Source organism: Humulus lupulus, chromosome 4, assembly GCF_963169125.1.
Source record: "Humulus lupulus chromosome 4, drHumLupu1.1, whole genome shotgun sequence".
In the NCBI taxonomy this organism is placed as follows: domain Eukaryota; kingdom Viridiplantae; phylum Streptophyta; class Magnoliopsida; order Rosales; family Cannabaceae; genus Humulus; species Humulus lupulus.
The window spans coordinates 207677057-207694837 of NC_084796.1; the positions used below are offsets into that span (position 1 = coordinate 207677057).

Here is a 17781-nt window from a genome sequence, read left to right on the forward strand (position 1 = left end):
GCATAGCGACTTTGAGATGATGTTGTAGAGGAGACTTTGGAGCTAGAAGAGGCATCAAGTGAGTTATTAGTCATATCAAAACCAAAAATAATGTGATCAATTGAGTCTACTTGATTGTCGAGTGAAGTGGATGGTTCCAAGTTAGGTGGTGTCCTGGTATTCCCCTGATAAAAACTATCAACTTGAGTGGTTGGCCAGGACCTGTTATGGTGAAAAAAAAATAGCAAATCAGAAGGGAACATGGACAATAATCGGATGCTCAGGTTGATGTGTGCTTAGAAAGCCTGACTTGAATGGGAACTCTTTCTCATTGAAGACTACATTTAAGGAAATGTACATTCTTCCAGTACTACTAAGGCACTTGTAGCCTTTGTGATATTCACTGTAACCAAGGTTCACACATTTAGTGGAGTGATACTCAAACTTATGTGTTTGGTAGGGCCTAAGACATGGGTAGAAAGCTAAGCCAAATACCTTAAGGAATTTATAGTCATGTAGTTTGGAATGTAATATCTCAAAGGAAAATTTATTGTTTAGAACAAGAGTAAGGAGCCTATTAATGAGATATACAGATGTTTGGAAAGCATCCCAACAGAGTGAGACCCATCTCTACGACGTGTCTATGCTTTTGTTATGCTCTCCCATTTTGAGCAGATGTGTGTGGACAAGAGTGTTGAAAACCTATTCCCTTTTCTGTGACAAAGTTTGTGAATGCTTGATATTCACCACCCCCAATCCGTTTGAAGCTTCTTAATCTGCCTATCAAACTGGTTTTCAGCAATAGATTTGAATTGAACAAAATCATTTAATGCTTCAGACTTTTCTCACAAAGGGTAAATCCAAGTATAGCAACTATAATCATCTACAAAATGAATGTAGAAATGGAAATTGGTGTTTGACATGACGGGAGCTGGTCCCCAACCATCATTGTGTATGAGTTCAAGAGGAAAATTGGCACGATTATGGTTAGTTTTAAAAGGAAGAGAGTGATACTTTCCAAGTTGACATGCAACACAGAAAAATTCTTCTTCATTACTAATGTTTCTTACATTGATTTGACTCAAAACTAACCCTAGGACTCGATATGGATGGATGGCCTAGCCTTTTATGCCATTTCTTCTTGATTGAAAAAGAAGACCTCTCAACCACTGGTTGAGTTACATCAAATTTTGACTCCGCAGAAAAACTTGAAAAAGACTTGGACACAAAACAGGACTGAAAAGAAGTGCTCATCTTGGATTTGTAAGTAGAAGCTGATTGGTTTTTTGGTAGAGTTAATTGATAGAGTCCATCCTTAAGTTTCCCTTGGAGCACCACCTTCTTGGTTGCCTTATCCTTCACAAAACAACAATCAGAGAAAAATTCAACAAATACATTATTGTCTGAAGTTAGTTTTAAAATAGCAATAAGATTTTTATTGACCTTAAGGACATGTAAAACTTCATTTAAAACCAGAGAATGGACAGAGGAGTTTGTTTTCAAGTTACCACTACCAATGTGAGAGATGGTTAGTTTGTTTCCATCTGCCATAGTGAGATGCTCCTTACCATTATACTCCATCTTGGACTTCATATTTTCTAGCTTTAGCAGTGATGTGGTTGCTAGCACCACTGTCTGCATACCAAACGTCATCGTCCGACATATCAGGTGTGGCCACAAATGCTGAAGGATTTTGTGAGCTCTTTTCTTGATTGTTGCTGCTCCATGGTACTGAGCCCATGTAGGTTTCATCAAACCTATTATAAAAATATGATGGTGAATGACCATACTTGCCACAGACTTGGCAAGTTGGTTTCAAACCACTGCTCCTACCTCCTCGGCCACGTGATCTACCAACACCTTTGTTGCCTCTATGTCTGTCTTTGTTGTTGCCACCATAGGGGTTTGAACCAGTTCCACGACCTGTTCCTGGACTGTTAGGCTTGGTTGCTAGGTTAGTTGTATGATTGGTCAAGCCATTCAGGAGTTTTGTTGAACCAGATAATGCATTGAGGTGCTCCAACTTGGAATCGTAACTCAGGAGGATATCCTGGAGTTCTTGCCATGTTGTGGACTGTCTAGCTTCGATAAGGACGATAATAGGCAGGTAGTCTACATCAAGGCTAGATAACACGTTAGCAACAAGCTATGATTTAGGGTAATGATCACCTGCAAGGGCGAGTACATCAGCCCATTGTCGTTTTTGTCTGAGATAGTCGGCATGGTGAGGGAACCCTTTCGAGCTGTTTGGATTTTTGTTTGAAACTCGTCCATCTTTGTCTTGGAGTGTGCTCCATATAAAGCCTCGAGTGCACGCCATAGGGAAGCAGAATAGTTGCATCCTATAACTTCACTTGCAATCCCTTCCGTCATTAAGCCATAAAGTCAACCTAGCAGGATTTGATCGTTCACGATCCACTGTTCAAAATCTGGGTTCACTTGTTGCTCCATGCTTTCTCCATCATCACCAGCAGGGGTTGTCGAGATGAATTATGGTGATTTTGTTCTAGTGCCTTTCAAGTAGTCGTCGAGTCTCTGACCTCAAACTATAGCCGAACCCATGGTTTTCCAAAGAATGAAATTGTTGCGGTTGAGTTTGAGGGCAAATGGCTTGTTTAAGGTGCTCCCAAACTGAGGCACAACATTGTTTGGAGGCTAAGCATGAGCAATCATGGTGGATTGCGGTTAAGCACTGGTGCTTCCAGCTACTGCAGAGCCGCCACTTGCTGGTGGTGTTTGGTCTCCTTCGGTCGACATGGCTATCGCCAAAACCTTTCTTTTGATACCAACTTAAAAAATATATTGCTTAGGAAAATGTAAAACTCAACTCAATGGTAGTTGGTGTAATGCATTGATATTTATATACGGTATAGTATACATTGTACAGAATATTCAAGTTCTGCATTCCCTCACCTCACACGCACACTCAGAATGTACATCAAATCATAACAAATAAAGGTGAATATTCTAACAGAAAAGGTGGTCCCTATAATTTTCCAATGATGGTATGACAGAGGTGTACACAAACGATTAGAATAAATGACCAGGCCTACCCCTGCTATATCTTATTTCCTAACATCTTCAGACCTTTCCTCTTCAGACAGAAAGTCGAGGTTAAGAGGCTTGCTTAACTTCCATATCTGATAGAAGCAGTTGAAGTAGATTTCTTCGTAATGAGCCAGATTAGTTTCCTTGTCTTGTTTTAGCTCCTCATTCTCTTGGGTTGTTTCCGCCAGCTGGTCAGTCAACCTCTTGTTGGGCTGGATTTGCTTGCTTTTCTCATCAGCCAACTCCTTCAGAGATCTATCCTGGTCAGCAACTACTTTCTCTACCTACTCAATCTTTTCTTGGAGATCTTTCTCAGACTTAGCCAGAATTTCAATCATTCCTTGGGTTTCCACCAATTGATCATTTAAGACCTTGACCAGCTGCTTATAGTCGACTGCTCATTTTTTAGCATGACTAATAGTGATGAGTCCCTGAAATAGATAACAGAAAGAGTATTCAGAATAAGAACAATCAATAAGAAAGTGTGCACTTTTTATGATAAGATACTTACAATCATTATTTCAGTGAGGCCTTTGTGAAGAACAACTTCAAGCCTTTGCCGGGGTAGAGTCTCAAAGGTCTGAGTTTTCATTGCATGGTGAAGAGTGTGTTCTAGTAACTCTTTACCATACTCACCAGCAATGTGAAGGGGCTCACTTAAATCGGCTGGTCGAGTATTTTTTAGGCGAACACTACAAGAAAAAATGCTTTTAATAACAATGAAAATGTGTTATCAAAACATACCATAACACTTTTTGATGTGTTAAGACCGACTATGTTATCGTAGGTCAGGGTACTTTACATAACACTTTATCATTGTTATACAGATGTGTTATTATACTGTCAACAATAACACAATTTCTATGTTATTTTAATAAATAGATAAGTGTTTAATTATGTTATTTATAGTTTATTATATAACACATTTCAATACTTATAAATTTGTGTTATACTACACTTTAGTATAACACTTTTTTTGTGTTATACTATAGTTTTGATAACACATTATTTGTGTTATACTAAACTTTAGTATAACACATTTTTTGTGTTATACTACACTTTAGTATAACACATGTGTCATATTAGCTTAGAGAAACATAATCTTTTTTTACTTACACAAAACTAGGAAAACAAATATGAAAGTTGAAGCCAAATAAGGTAACATAAATAGATTTTTATTAATTACTCAAATGTAATTACAATATTTAGTCTACTAGTCTAGGCTTAAGAAATCATATTACAACATAATTTATGCCCAATTCAGATTCCTTTATCACTAAATACAAAACAAGAAATGTATACAAAAATTAGTGAAATACATTCTTCCATTCTTTGCATCAATATCTCGATGGCTTTGTAGTTTCTTCGAAAGTGTTATGCTTCAAAAAAAGGTCAGTAAATGCCACCCTCAAGTTCTTAACCTCTCTATCTAATTCACATGGTGTCCTTTGCCTGTAAGATCCTAGAAAATGGAGTAGGATCCACCAAAAACTGAGATAAGTCTACAGATCAGTGCTTGAAGTATCATACAAAAATAAAACTGTAAAATCCACATAGCTCTGACCATTTTCTGAATTTTTTTTCAAGAATACAGTATGTATTCCATCTTTTAGATACCACAAATTGTCAACAGCAACAACTAAGTTACTTAAGATGTTCTTAGTCTGTTTAGAGGCTCTCTGTTGATCACCTTCCATCTGTTTAGGAAGGTCACATAAAGATGAACTTTTTGTTGCACCAGTTTCTGTAAGACGACTAAGAAAAGCCTCATGAAAAGTAGATTCAGATTCATCTAAAATACAGTATAAAACTTCTTTATCAAGAAACACTTCAAACACTATTTCCCTGATGTTACTTCCAGTTTGCAAGCATGGGTTATAGAGCCCTTATAGGTGCAAAACAATTAAACTTGTAACTAAACGATACTAAATTTCTATGACTAGAATGATAGTAAATGTTGAAGCAAATATTACATCCTTATGTTAATAAAACAGATCTAATGATCCACAGCACAAAAACCAATTGTTATCTTAAAAAATAAAAACCAATTGTTATCCACAACTTAAAATACAACAACAAAAATTTAGTCTCATATGAAAAAGCATTCACTGCCCAAAATAGAGGCAGAGATTAGCTAACTTGTGCATATTTTAAAGCATCTATTCAAACCAATCACGTCACAAGGCATCAGTCGAGTTGGATTTGGGAATAAGGATTGATTTCTCTGTATTTTAAATACCATGCCATTTCTAACTTCCTACAGCTTTAAACAAACAGCACAGCTAAAAGACTTTCAGTTGACAAACTAAACATAACTAGGAAGCAGCCAATATGGAATAAACACCACAAGGAAAAACCAGAAAATTGCATGATCTCAAATAAAGATGCATAAACGTCATAGGCGATCCTAACAGACGACCAAGAAAAGAAGCTCACCATCTCAAAGCCATCTTAATAGGTGTTGTGAGACAAGACGTAAACACATCTGCAAGAAATTCAGCACTTTGTGGAAGAGTCTCATGTGCTTCACAAGCTCCAAGTAGAATGCAATCCCTTGTGGATCCAGAGGAGCTAAAAGCAACCCAATCATGAAGCTGCCAAACCATCAAATCAAGTCACTATATTTACAAATATATTTATATATAAATATCTGAATTACAGATAATGAATTCATGTCGCGTAGCACCTTAATTATCAATACATATATCAATTCATTATATGTTTTGAGTTAAAGCTTTACCTCAATAAAAGCATTCACAATATTCCCACAGCCGCAGAGAAATCAAAAATATATATGGAGGGTGTCTTCAACCAAGAATCAAGGTCACTGATTGGCAAAGGGATATACTGTGTATAACTCTGCAGTACCAATAACATTGGTGAGAAACCAAGCAAGACTCTAGTGATTGACCTTAAATTAAAGAGTCATAAAAGAGTTTCAAAGAAATAGAAGACCTTATTGAAAACCCAAATTTCACCACTAATGTTTCAAATGCTAATTAAATAGAAATTTACAAAGGAACAATGCTGCATAAATATCCAGTTTTGACATTAGACTCCAAATATCATAAAGTCAAATTTATATAAGAGGATTAGTTAAAGCCAAAGCTTTACAACCTTAATTAACAATCAGAATACCTTCAAGACAGACTGCTTATTAGCTTTCTGAGTGTGAATATTGGCAAGGAGAAGAATTAGATGTTCCCTCTGGTTGGCAACATTGCCTTCCTGGTTAGAAAACACATTATGAAAATTCAGAGAAGAATCAAAATATGAGCAATGCAGAAGAAAGAGCACATAGTCCAACCATGGAAAACAGAAATCAGAAGTACTTGGCAAAAATGGCCTGAATGGACAAGTAAAGTCATATCTCAACCTTTTTCTAGAGATTGTCTAGTTAGAAGCTATCTCCTTTAACATCTATTTTCTTAAGAAAAAAAACCTTAGAGCCATAGATAGTTTTCCAAACCATGAAATAGTCTTAGGAAGGGTACAATAATCAAATTTAGAGCACCATAACACTAGCTGCGAAAATTATTGTTAATTGGACATTTTTTGCCTTTGAAAAAGAGAGTAATGAAAAAATATTATTTTGTCAGTTAGGGACAAGTGAAGACAGCCATCTAATAGCAACAATGAAATAACAAAAAAACCATATTTTTCTCTCAGAACTGCAATATGAGTTTTGCTCAATACACCAGAGCATACATTTAGTTCAAATATTGTTAGATATTAGATGTTTCATGACAGCCATATATGTGATAATCAGGAAAACCCCACTTTGAACTTTGTCACAGTTGTCTCAAACAAAATGAAGAAAAATTTATATAAGTTTCATGCAAGTCAATACCTAAAATCAAGAATTTCAACATCTAGGAGTAATTATACACAATTATGTTAGGAAAAGAGATGCTTACCGCCCATGTAAAAAGAAGGCTGAATTTTGCCCTTTCCTTTCCTGTGTTCACCAACTGAAAACAGACAAAGTCTACTAAGTAACTTTCTAACAACAATATCAAATTTGTAAATTTATGACTAAACTATCATATTCTAGATCATGCTGAAATATTCACATACTTATTTAAGTTACACTTGTATAGAATTTAAAAATTAATAACAAAATCAATTCACATAGGAGAAAATACAAGGAATGATATTCAACATATAATCACACCGAACAACATACATGAGCAGGGGAATTAATTTCAATAATAAAGAAGGGCAGGAAGAAGCATCGTCTTTTTAAAAACTGTAATCAAAGGACTCATTTAACAATATACCCAAGTAGTAACATGATACTCGTTTCTCTACTTATGCTTGACATAAACAACTTAGCAGAAATTTTAAGCAACTTACTGATTGTTCAACATGGATCCAATTGTTCAACATGGATCCAATTCATCTGCCATTGATCCCATTTTCTGCATGAAGAAGTAAGCAATCCAATTCATGAATTAAGCTTTTGAAACTCATGAAACAACTTCAGTTACTAGTTCAGATCACATCAAACAAATTAGTTTCAAACACTACTATAAATAAGTAAGCAATCCAATTCACCAACAAGCATTACAGTAGTCATTATAGCTTAATCCACTTACAAAAAATCTGAAGAAACACAGAAAGAGAAAGAACATAGAATTTATTAATAAAAAGAAAGATAACATCTACCAATAATAAAAGCATCATAAGGCGAACACGAAATAAGTCTAGATAAAAAAAATAACATTTATACACTGTTTTGCAAAAGACAAGAAAAACATATAGGCAAGCATAAGACCCTATAATAATTAACGCCATCATAATAAAACAAATCAACACACTGTACGAATAACCATGAAAAAAAGGAAGTTTCAAAACACTATCCTATGTTATTAAATATTCCAAAAAAGTTTTGTATATATAAATAAATATCTTGTGTCTTCTAACTTTTAACCTAATTATATAATATTAATTAACTCTATGGTGCTATTTCAATAGAATTAATACACATGAGTCCAATGGAATGAGGCAAATATGGGAGCAGAGTCAATAACATACACTTTTATATTATGAAAGATATACATAGTTAATTATGTGTGCTTACTAACTGGAAGCCAACAATTGATATAAAGTGCAATGTCCAAATAAAAAATAATACTTAAAAAGCAAATAGTATAATTACCATAAGAAGACAACACAGGTAGACCAATTTCTCAAGCTTTTAAGAACCTGCATATAGAGTCTTATCATAAGCTAAATAAGAGGATCTTTTGTGCAATGAATGAAGAGATATACAGCTAGCTATATGACACCCAACAGAGATAAAGCAAGCAATTAGTAGCAAATCACAGCTCACAAGAGACAAAGACTCGAAAACTTAAACTAATAGATCATAAATCTGTATATGGTAAACTATCACAAAAGCTTTCAGTTTTTATCTTCAATCTGTACTGTGAAACACTATCTCAAAAAATTATTTCAGAAGAAAAATAAAAATAATTTTGCTAGCACTGTTGCCAAAAGTAAACTGAAAATAATGGTGAACCTCATTTGCACAATACAAAAATATCAACGTTCATGGCATTAAAGTATAGCAGAAGAAAAAAAGAATGGAGAACTTACCCTTCCAATAGAGTAGACTATGAGACATAGTTGACCAAGAACTTTAGAGATGACTAGAGACACTCAAGATGACCAGAAGAGAAGCAAGTAGGGGCAGATCTTCAATGGTGAAATAAAGATTTTCTTTTCCTAAAATGTTGATATATGGAAAATGTAAAAAAGAAAAAACCCTTACAGTTACAAAAAATACAAAATAATGAAGAAAAAAACAAGAAAATGCATACCAAAACCGTGATAACGATTCCAAGAAAATGCATCCAAAACAATGATAACGATACCAAAACAAGAAAAAAACAAGAACAACCAGTCTTTAAAATATTGACCTCTGATGTGTAGAACTATATTAAACTTGGCAAATCTTAAGTTATTAATTTTATTCTCAAGACCTGAAAGGGAATATAAATTTGTAGTGCGTGTAAATATATACAGTACAAATTATTCAGATTTCCTCTCTTCATTCTCTTCTACCACTCTAATTCTTCTTTCACTAATTCCACTACAATTTACCAATTCAACATTTGTCATTATCTTTGAATTACACTATTTATCTCCTTCACTTTACATTTTTTTAAAGAGAGTATTTATTTGGCCCTCAAACTTTAAAATGAGATACTTGAAAGTTAAAAGGGCCAAAGTTAGAATGGTAGTGCATAAAAAAACAGGGGCAATGGAGACCCGAGTATATTTACAACAACAAAAAAGCCACAGCCAACAACAGATCATAAAAACTTCTGTAATGCTTTTTTTTAATGCAAAATGAATGTCCAAAAAGCAACATGCCACCTTCACAGATCAAAACAGGAAAGGGAAACATTTCTAGAGAAATTATCATCATATTCATCATCTATCGCATATAATGGTTACATGAAAAGACTGTAAAGCCAAAGCGGTAATCATAGCTGGTTTGTAGTTATGGTGTTCAGCCAAAGATTGGTGTGTTTTGTGTAAGAAGAATTCTGAAAATGCAGATGGCTTGTTCTTCCACTGCCCGGTCTCAATCCAAGTTTTGTACAAGAATTTGGAAGAATTTAAAATGGTCTGGTGTGTTCCAACAAACTGTCTAGGTGCTTTTTGTTTCAGGTGAGCGGCTCAAAGGTGAAGAAGACTCTTTGGCAGATTGTAGTAACAGCTATCTGTTGGGTTATTTGACTAGAGAAGAATAAGAAAATCTTTGAGGAAATGGAAAACAGGGTGGAGAAATTTGGGATAAATTTATAATGAGTGGTGCTCTTTGGGTCCACTCAAATAAGGACTTCATAGACTTTTGATTCACAGATTGGTTGAGAGAGGGAATTTTTTGTTGTAATGTTCTGTTTTGTATATCGTTGTTGTGGTAATTAAGCTACCTTTTTATTTGTTCTTAGTTTTTGTTTTTCTTGAGTTTGATGTGGTTGTTTTCTCCACTCACTTGTATTATATATTCTTTTATTAATACAAGTTGTTTCGTTTAAAAAAAAAAGAACTATTTCAGCTAAATTTTACCGGATTGTGAGAGCACCTTTCATAAATGAAGATAAATCAAATTCCATAGCATACACTAAAGACAATATTATTTATATCTTTTATGCTAAACTCGTATTAAAAATAAAAATCATCTTTTTAAAGTCGTAACATGCATTGCCATCTGATATTAAAGTAGACTCATAAACTATATACCATTGGAAAAAACTCATAAAAGGTGCAGCTGAAAAAATAAAAGTGAAAACTTACCAGGAAAACCAACATAGATTGCTGCCATTCTGCACTCTGTTGCTCTTTGTGAACCAGGTGGCAAAACAGTACCAACAACTATATCCCCAACTTCACTTGGGTCCAGATTTGTTTTCTCGATCGTGGCCTAAATTGTATATTAATCACATATAAGAAAGAAAAAAAATCAATAATCCTGTGTATATAAGCCAAATTAGAACAAAATCATATACAGTAATGGTATTACAAGCCAAAATCAATGGGTTGTTTACCTTTAAAACAACTGCAAGTAAATCATCAGCTAGAGTATCCTTATACCCTCCTTGCTTAGCTTTGGAAATTGGAGTCTGGTAAGCCCTGTTTGAGAAAATTTTCAAAGGAAAAAAAACTACATAAAAATATTAACAAACGCTTAAAACAAATCAAACGTTCATTTTGTTGAAGCAAGAAATTTACGCCACAATCACTATATCATCTCCAAGAAATTTTACCTGATTGAACCTGCTACCACATCAAGGGTTGTCTTCATCTAAAGGAAAATTAAAATTAAACTTCATGAAAATATAATGACTGACAGCATTTAGCTACATTAGTCTCACTGTTTAGTAAGATTTCTTATGTCTTAAAATAAGGTGTCACAAAAACAATTAATAAGATTCTTACTGTCGATTTTCTCCTCTAACTCCAAGTTCAAAGAGTAAATTTAAGTAGAAGATGAAAGGAAACTACAAACAAAGAATAAACATTTTTCTGAAACAAAATGGACCACAGTTCAATATAAAAGGCATCATATTGCAACTTCAGTCAATAAATCAGCTGTTAAAAAAACATCAACGAATGAAGAAAATATTGAATTCAACAAAAACATTGTCTAATCTTAAAGCATAAATGATGATTGTTAGAATGATTTAGAGGGATTGAAAACCAAATAATTAAAAAGAAACTAAGATATACCCAATTACATTTGATCAAAATGGAAAGTAATCAAGATATAATATAGAATTTGTAAATAATTTTGACTGAACTCACCTTACCACTTTTTCATCAGTATTATATTTTTATGTTATAAAAAGGGGTATTTGGTGTAGTGTAAAACATATATGTTTCTCATAGAATTACAGTTAGCAAACTGCATGATTAAGATTCTAAAAGCAGCCTATACCAAAAAAGAAATGATTATAGTAAATAAATTCAACAGAAAGAACTTCAAAAAGAAAAATAGAGGTGACCAAGTCCAGAAATAAATAAATAAAATCACAATCTAATCAAAGAAAATACAAGAATGAAGATTACATACCATTATATATTTGTATATATTTCACTTTGCCCCAAATTATGTATTGGACAATCATGAGTCATGACATAGATTTCCTCTCTCTGTTTCAATTGCGCCCCATATGAACCTAATAACAAGGTGGAAAAAAATATATAAAAAGTCACAAACCACATTCAGCTCATTAATCTCTTTAAGGAAGAAAAAAATATTTATAAGAGAAAAATCAAAATTAAACCATCAAACAAATAAAACATATAAACTTATAGACATTAAACATTAAACTTAGAAAGCCCACAAGTCATACAAAAATAAACACGCACAACATATAACCTATAGACTCCAAAAAATAACTTAGCAATCCCAAAAAAGAGTCCATCTCTAAATGAGATACAAGTAAATAAAGTAGTCAAATACTAAAAATATGACTAGTTTCGTGAGTTAGGACTGTGATAATAAAGATTGTGTGGTCACTATCAAACTCTCTCACATTAAAAGGCTTAAAAGATGATTCCAACATTAACAAAAGTGAGATCTACACATGTATTTGCTTAAATGCATATATATAGTTCAATTGATTAAATTAATCAATGAAACAATGACAGGCAACCTTTCCATCCATCAGTTTCTTTGAATGGACATCCTCATGTCCATTTCAACATTGGAATAATCTATTGTGGTAGCATCAAAGGAAACCAACCATGATCGAGTAAGGATAAATTTAAGTGTACCATTTAACTAAGTTTCTTGAATTGAGATATAGTCATACAAAATAGAAAATGCAATGTTAACTGATGATTACCAGCTATATCCACATATAGTTTATATGCTAATATATATTGAATTCTTTTTGTTTTTTTCTTTGCTCCAACAAGAAAATTGGATAAATTCTGGAAATTATTTATTGAAGGAAAACTCACTATTATAATGGTTAAGATATATATATAAATATATATGTATATAAAGCATATAAAACAAAGTTAGCTAGAATAAGATGCAACAGTGATATAAGAGCCAAAATATAGTAAATATTTAACACTTAACTCAAAACAAACCTTTCATTTAAAATATTAGCGTAATTAAATCAACATTACAATTCAAAAACAGAGTCATTAAAGCTTTTTTATCAATAAAGAAATCAATAAATACTTATGTGTATTATTTTGGACCTCTTTTTGTTAACACTGTCTTATGAGAAAGACACGCATAGACACAACACACACACACACACACACACACACACACACACACACACACACACTAAAATCAAGCTTGCAGTACCATACACTAGAGAGATTCATAGAAAATAATTAACCTCTATTCCAATTGGTTCTACACAATAACTAGATTATTACACAAGTCTACAGTACTGCCCTTGAAGCAATATACCGAATTCCCTACAACTTGCAAGAGCAAGAACAATGAGTGTTTCAGTTCTTCACTTTTGTTATTGTGTGTATGACATATATTCAATGATTCATAAGAAAAATATCGTATTTAAGCATATATAAAGACACTCATATATACCAAATGACATATATGAATACAAAACCAACAAATAAAAGCTACATAACACAAAAACATCTACTCGTAGTTATACATTTGATTAGGGTGTGGTTCTTTTGTTCATCTTATACTTACCTTCTGCAGCTAGATCGATACCTTGTTCATCATAACCAAATTGAAAAGTTTCATACCTGATATAAACACAAAGTCATATAAATTGAAGTAAGCTCAAATAAAATATTACCAATAAATCCAAGCTTAACAAAATAAGTGAAAAAATAAAAAAGGAATAAATTTTTCCCCAAAAAGTTAGTGCTCCAAATTATGATTGCATCACTGATAATACCAAGAAGCTACTATAAAAAACTTCCACGATAATCAAACATAGAAACAAATACACGTATATAAAAAAAAAAGAGAAAAGTTCAAAACATTTAAAACCAGTAGACACGAAATGTAAGATAAATCCACAATTAAACCCCAAATTATTTCAAAGTAGTAGACAAAAATTGCAATAAAAATCCACACAACCCAAATGATATAATTAAATAATGTTATATTCATTATAGGATGAACAGAGAGTATAATATAGTGATACCAATAGTCAAAGACTTTCAAACTAGGACTAAAATTCATCAATAGAATAACATTTTAATGATTTACCAAGAGAAAACAACTAAAGATAAAATAATGAAATATCAATCAATATATATATATATATAAATCACGAAGACCATAGAAACTTAAGCCTTAATAATTTGTAGAAAAAAGAAACGAAAATAAAAACATGTGATTGAGGGAAGAGTTCTCTTACAGCTCAAATATGATTTCCCCCTGTTGACAATGAAAGAGGGACATGGGGATGGTCGAAAGAACCAGACACGATTACGCCATGCCTTTGAAGTCTAAAAAAATTATTTAAGTTGAAACATTAAAAAAAATGTAATGGTTGCTTAAAATTTCAATCCCAATTCCAAGCTCAAAGCTTTGTACTTTACCCAACAAATATATTTAAAGATAAAACAATATAAATGAAAAATAGACGGTCTAATTCATGCCGTAATTTATACACCCAAGTTTAAACCTATATATATATAAATACCTGTAAGATTTTCAGAGGGAAGAATCTGAGAGTGCTTCCTTTTTTTTCCATTTAAGAACTTTCAATTTTTCAAAGTACTCGTAAAACAAGACAAACATAGTGTGAGTAAAGAACTGGTGCTAGATGAGAGATTTTGAATATGGAAGAAAAAGATATTGACCCTAAATTCCTACAAAACGAAGTAAACTTCCATTTATTGAGTCTTATAAAAGTCCTTCTTGAAGACTTTTCCAAGATCTAATTTACCCTTTCCTTCAATAATCCTAACTGAGACACCAATCAAGATTCCAAAACCCAATTTCAAGTAGCTAAAGAAATAGTACAGACCTCAAATTTTCAGAAATGGCAACATCGCCCTCCTCAATGACCCTGGGACTTAAACTCAACCCTTCATCTTCACCATTTATACGAGCTCTACCCGCAACTGGACAACTGGAGACCGCTCCCATCTCCATCTCTGTCCCCACCTCCGCAATCTAGTTGGGAGAGAGTGAGCCCTGAACGCCACAGCTACCACCATTCCCAGCGAAAAATAGAAGATCGTGCCTCCTAGGGATGGTAGAGATGCTTACAAGGAAGTTGGTTGGCCTCAATACCAAGCTCGAACTGGTCCTTGCAAATGGCGCAGAGCATAAAAGGGTCATCGTTCAGAAGGTACAGGTCGATTCTAATGGTGGGTATTGCGTCAATGGAAGATTTCGAAGAAGGGAGAGGCGTAGATGGGTCAGAGGAGGACTGGCTGGAAACGGAGAGAATGAGAGATAGAGAAAGACGAGAGAGAGAGAGAGAGAGAGAGAGAGAGAGAGAGAGAGAGAGAGAGAGAGAGAGAGAGAGAGAGGATATTTGAGGGATGGAGGAGATTTGAAGCCAAACCACTGGGATTGACTTTGGGGACACTGTAGTCGAAGAAGAAAATGGGGGAGTTATATTCGGGCTAGGAAAAAATGAATTTGCTGGAAAAAAAAACACAACTTTTATTATAGGCGGGCTCCCAAATAAATTACCGCCATTTTTTCCTTTTACCACATATATATATATATATAAAGTATAGCATAACACTTTTTCATCAGTATTATATTTTTATGTTATAAAAATGGGTATTTGGTGTAGTGGAAGGTGGAATAGATGGAGGAGTCAAGCGTGGGATAGTGTCTAACTGGTCAGATGGTCTCCCTTGGTTGGGTAGTACAGTCCTCGTGACCTTGCTTGGAGGATTCAAGCTGCTACCTTCACCAGTCTTCCTCTTTTGGGCAGAGGGAGTGTTGAACTGCTTAAACATGGCTGGATCTGCATAAAAGTAAAGAAAAAGCCCAGTCAGTGGAAACGAGAAATAAATATAAGTGAATGAAAATTTTACTATGACCACATGACTCTACAGACTTTCATCACAATCATTCTCAAAATGTAACTATGGTTATTGTTAGTAGAAAAACCTGAGTTCAGAATTTCATCGAAAATATAGTCCTCGTCTTCCGATGATGAGCTATCTTATTTGAGGAGCTCAATGCTTTTTCCTTTCCCAGGCCTAGTAGGGAAGGCGATTCGGTGAAGATTTTCAGGAAGAGGTTCTCTAATGATAAGATCACCTGGTCGGCGTGGCTAAGGAGATGGTTCAGGAGAGAACTGGTCAATCGCTACTTCGGTATCTGCATTTGACTAGTTAGTCGTGTTTTCTTAATCAGTAGTGATGCCCATAGCAATGCTTAGTTGTTTTGTAACAAACCCCACCCCCCAATCGAAGGATCTCCAAGGTGACCAACTACTCAGCTTCATTCTCCTCAATGGGCATGTTAGCAAGATCCTCTATCCGGGAATGCATTTCCCTGGTTGGAAGAGGTTGATAAAAAAGGGTCTGCATACGTAAAATCTAGGTTGTTGGCTTTAATGTTTGGAGTATGAAGTATTCCGTATAATACTTTCCAGGATTCGATTTATGGGCAATACCATGAAGATACTTAACCCCTTTTGCCTATGAAAGAGGTGGAAAAAACTTGTATTCTTGTGGCTGAGTTTGGTCCTAAAATAGAACAAATAGTGTACCTCATCAGTGGTAGGTGGGTTCCAGCCCTGGAAGTGGTAGAGAATGTATAGAGCAGACAGTGCTTGTATCCCGTTTGGATCAATCTGGAAGGGAGAAACATTAAATTAATTTGTTATTGACCAAAAGAAAGGATGCAAAGGGATAGTAGCTCCTGTGTAGATGTGATTTCTAGACCAAACACAATAGGCTCCACCAGGATTATTGGCTCTCTAGTATGGGTGCGGACATATCACACTCGCTCCTTCAAGCACCAAAGTCTGAATGTGTCTATTGAGCATTTTGGAGTTTAGCTTGGAAGCCTTAGCTATAAACCAAGAAGGCACACGATCTTCTTCTTTCCTTGGTTTGAGTGTAGCAATTTGTTGGATTTCCATTGCAAAAGTCTGGGTAGCCTTTCTCTTGGGTTTATCAGTTTTTCGAACTTGGAGGGGAGGCCTTGAAGACACTTCAGTCTCAGCTTCTTCTAATAAATTTTCTCCCACAAAAGGCACTCGTTTCACTACCTTTTATGTCGCTTTACGAGCTACTTGGGGATCTTGATCCTGAAGAAGTCGATTGGACTTTTTCACCCTAATTGGTTGGTGCTAACGTTGCTGCTTAAGGAACTGTTCTTCGTGAAGGAAGTATAAAGCTGATCGGGGAAGGATTTTCTTGAGACAACAAAGACGGTCTTCGGGAGTTCGTTTGCTCGGAGATTTGGAAGAAGAATCACGGCTCAGAAGGGTGTCACTTGACTTGGGAGATGAAGAATTAGAGTGTGTTTGGTTGTCACCTCCCCTTTAGTCGAAACGATTCATCTACAAAAAATACGGGGAGGTGAGTAAACCAAACAAAAGTGCATGAAAGAAAAGATATTTACTGCCCTGATAAAAGTATTTTTGAGCAGTGGTAACAATTTTAAGCAGTTCATAAGGAAAACGAAAATTGTTTTTTGGTACTATGTGTTCAGGGACATTAGGCCTATAGTTTTGTGCTATGTGTTTTTGAACTATGAGTTTTTGTGCTCGGCTAAATATGCACAAACCTGAGTAGTTGGGTGTGTAACCCGAGCGGCTAAAGCGTTTTGTCGAGGAGATAAGTGGAAGTTTAAGGGGGTTAAAACATGTAACCCGACCGGCTAAGTACGGGTCCCAACCACACGAGGCGAACCACCAAGCCTGAGCGGTTGCAAGGGGTCCGAGGGGCTAAGGTTCACCCAACTAGCTAGGTGTAGGTTCTGACCACGCAAGGAGAATTGCCAAACCCGAGCAGCTATGAAGTTATGAGAAGTTACGTGAAGACCCGAGCGGCTAGGAGTGGTCCGTGGGGATAAGGCCTACCCGATCGGATAGGTGTGGGTTCCGACCACACAAAGCAAGCCAAGACGGTTCTCGAACAAATTCTGAGCACAACCCAAGTTCGATCTGCTTGGACTCACAAAAATTTTTGCCTCTATATGGCAACAACCCGAGCGGTGATAATGTAAAAAAAAATTCGGAACACAATTTTTAAATCATGGGGCACACAAATAAGATCAAAAGGGGAATTTCAAGAGTTTGAAAA

The 17781-nt window shown here is 34.8% G+C and overlaps 1 long non-coding RNA gene across 9 annotated transcripts; it reads right to left on the minus strand.

Annotated features, from left to right (window-relative positions):
* Nucleotides 1-4186: 4186 nt before the first annotated feature.
* LOC133831147 (uncharacterized) lies at nt 4187-15023 on the minus strand. Of its 9 annotated transcripts, none has more exons than XR_009892416.1 (16): nt 14199-15023; nt 13911-14001; nt 13232-13287; nt 11615-11720; nt 10809-10846; nt 10590-10674; nt 10339-10465; nt 8629-8757; nt 8189-8235; nt 7384-7448; nt 6945-6998; nt 6166-6255; nt 5768-5886; nt 5464-5621; nt 4592-4782; nt 4187-4489 (listed from the first exon to the last, which is right to left on the minus strand). It is a non-coding gene; the product is annotated as an uncharacterized LOC133831147 (long non-coding RNA). The 9 variants fall into 9 exon arrangements; XR_009892419.1 differs by having other exon boundaries at nt 4592-4771; nt 7384-7516; XR_009892415.1 differs by having other exon boundaries at nt 4592-4771; nt 14526-15022.
* Between the last annotated feature and the right edge of the window lie 2758 nt (nt 15024-17781).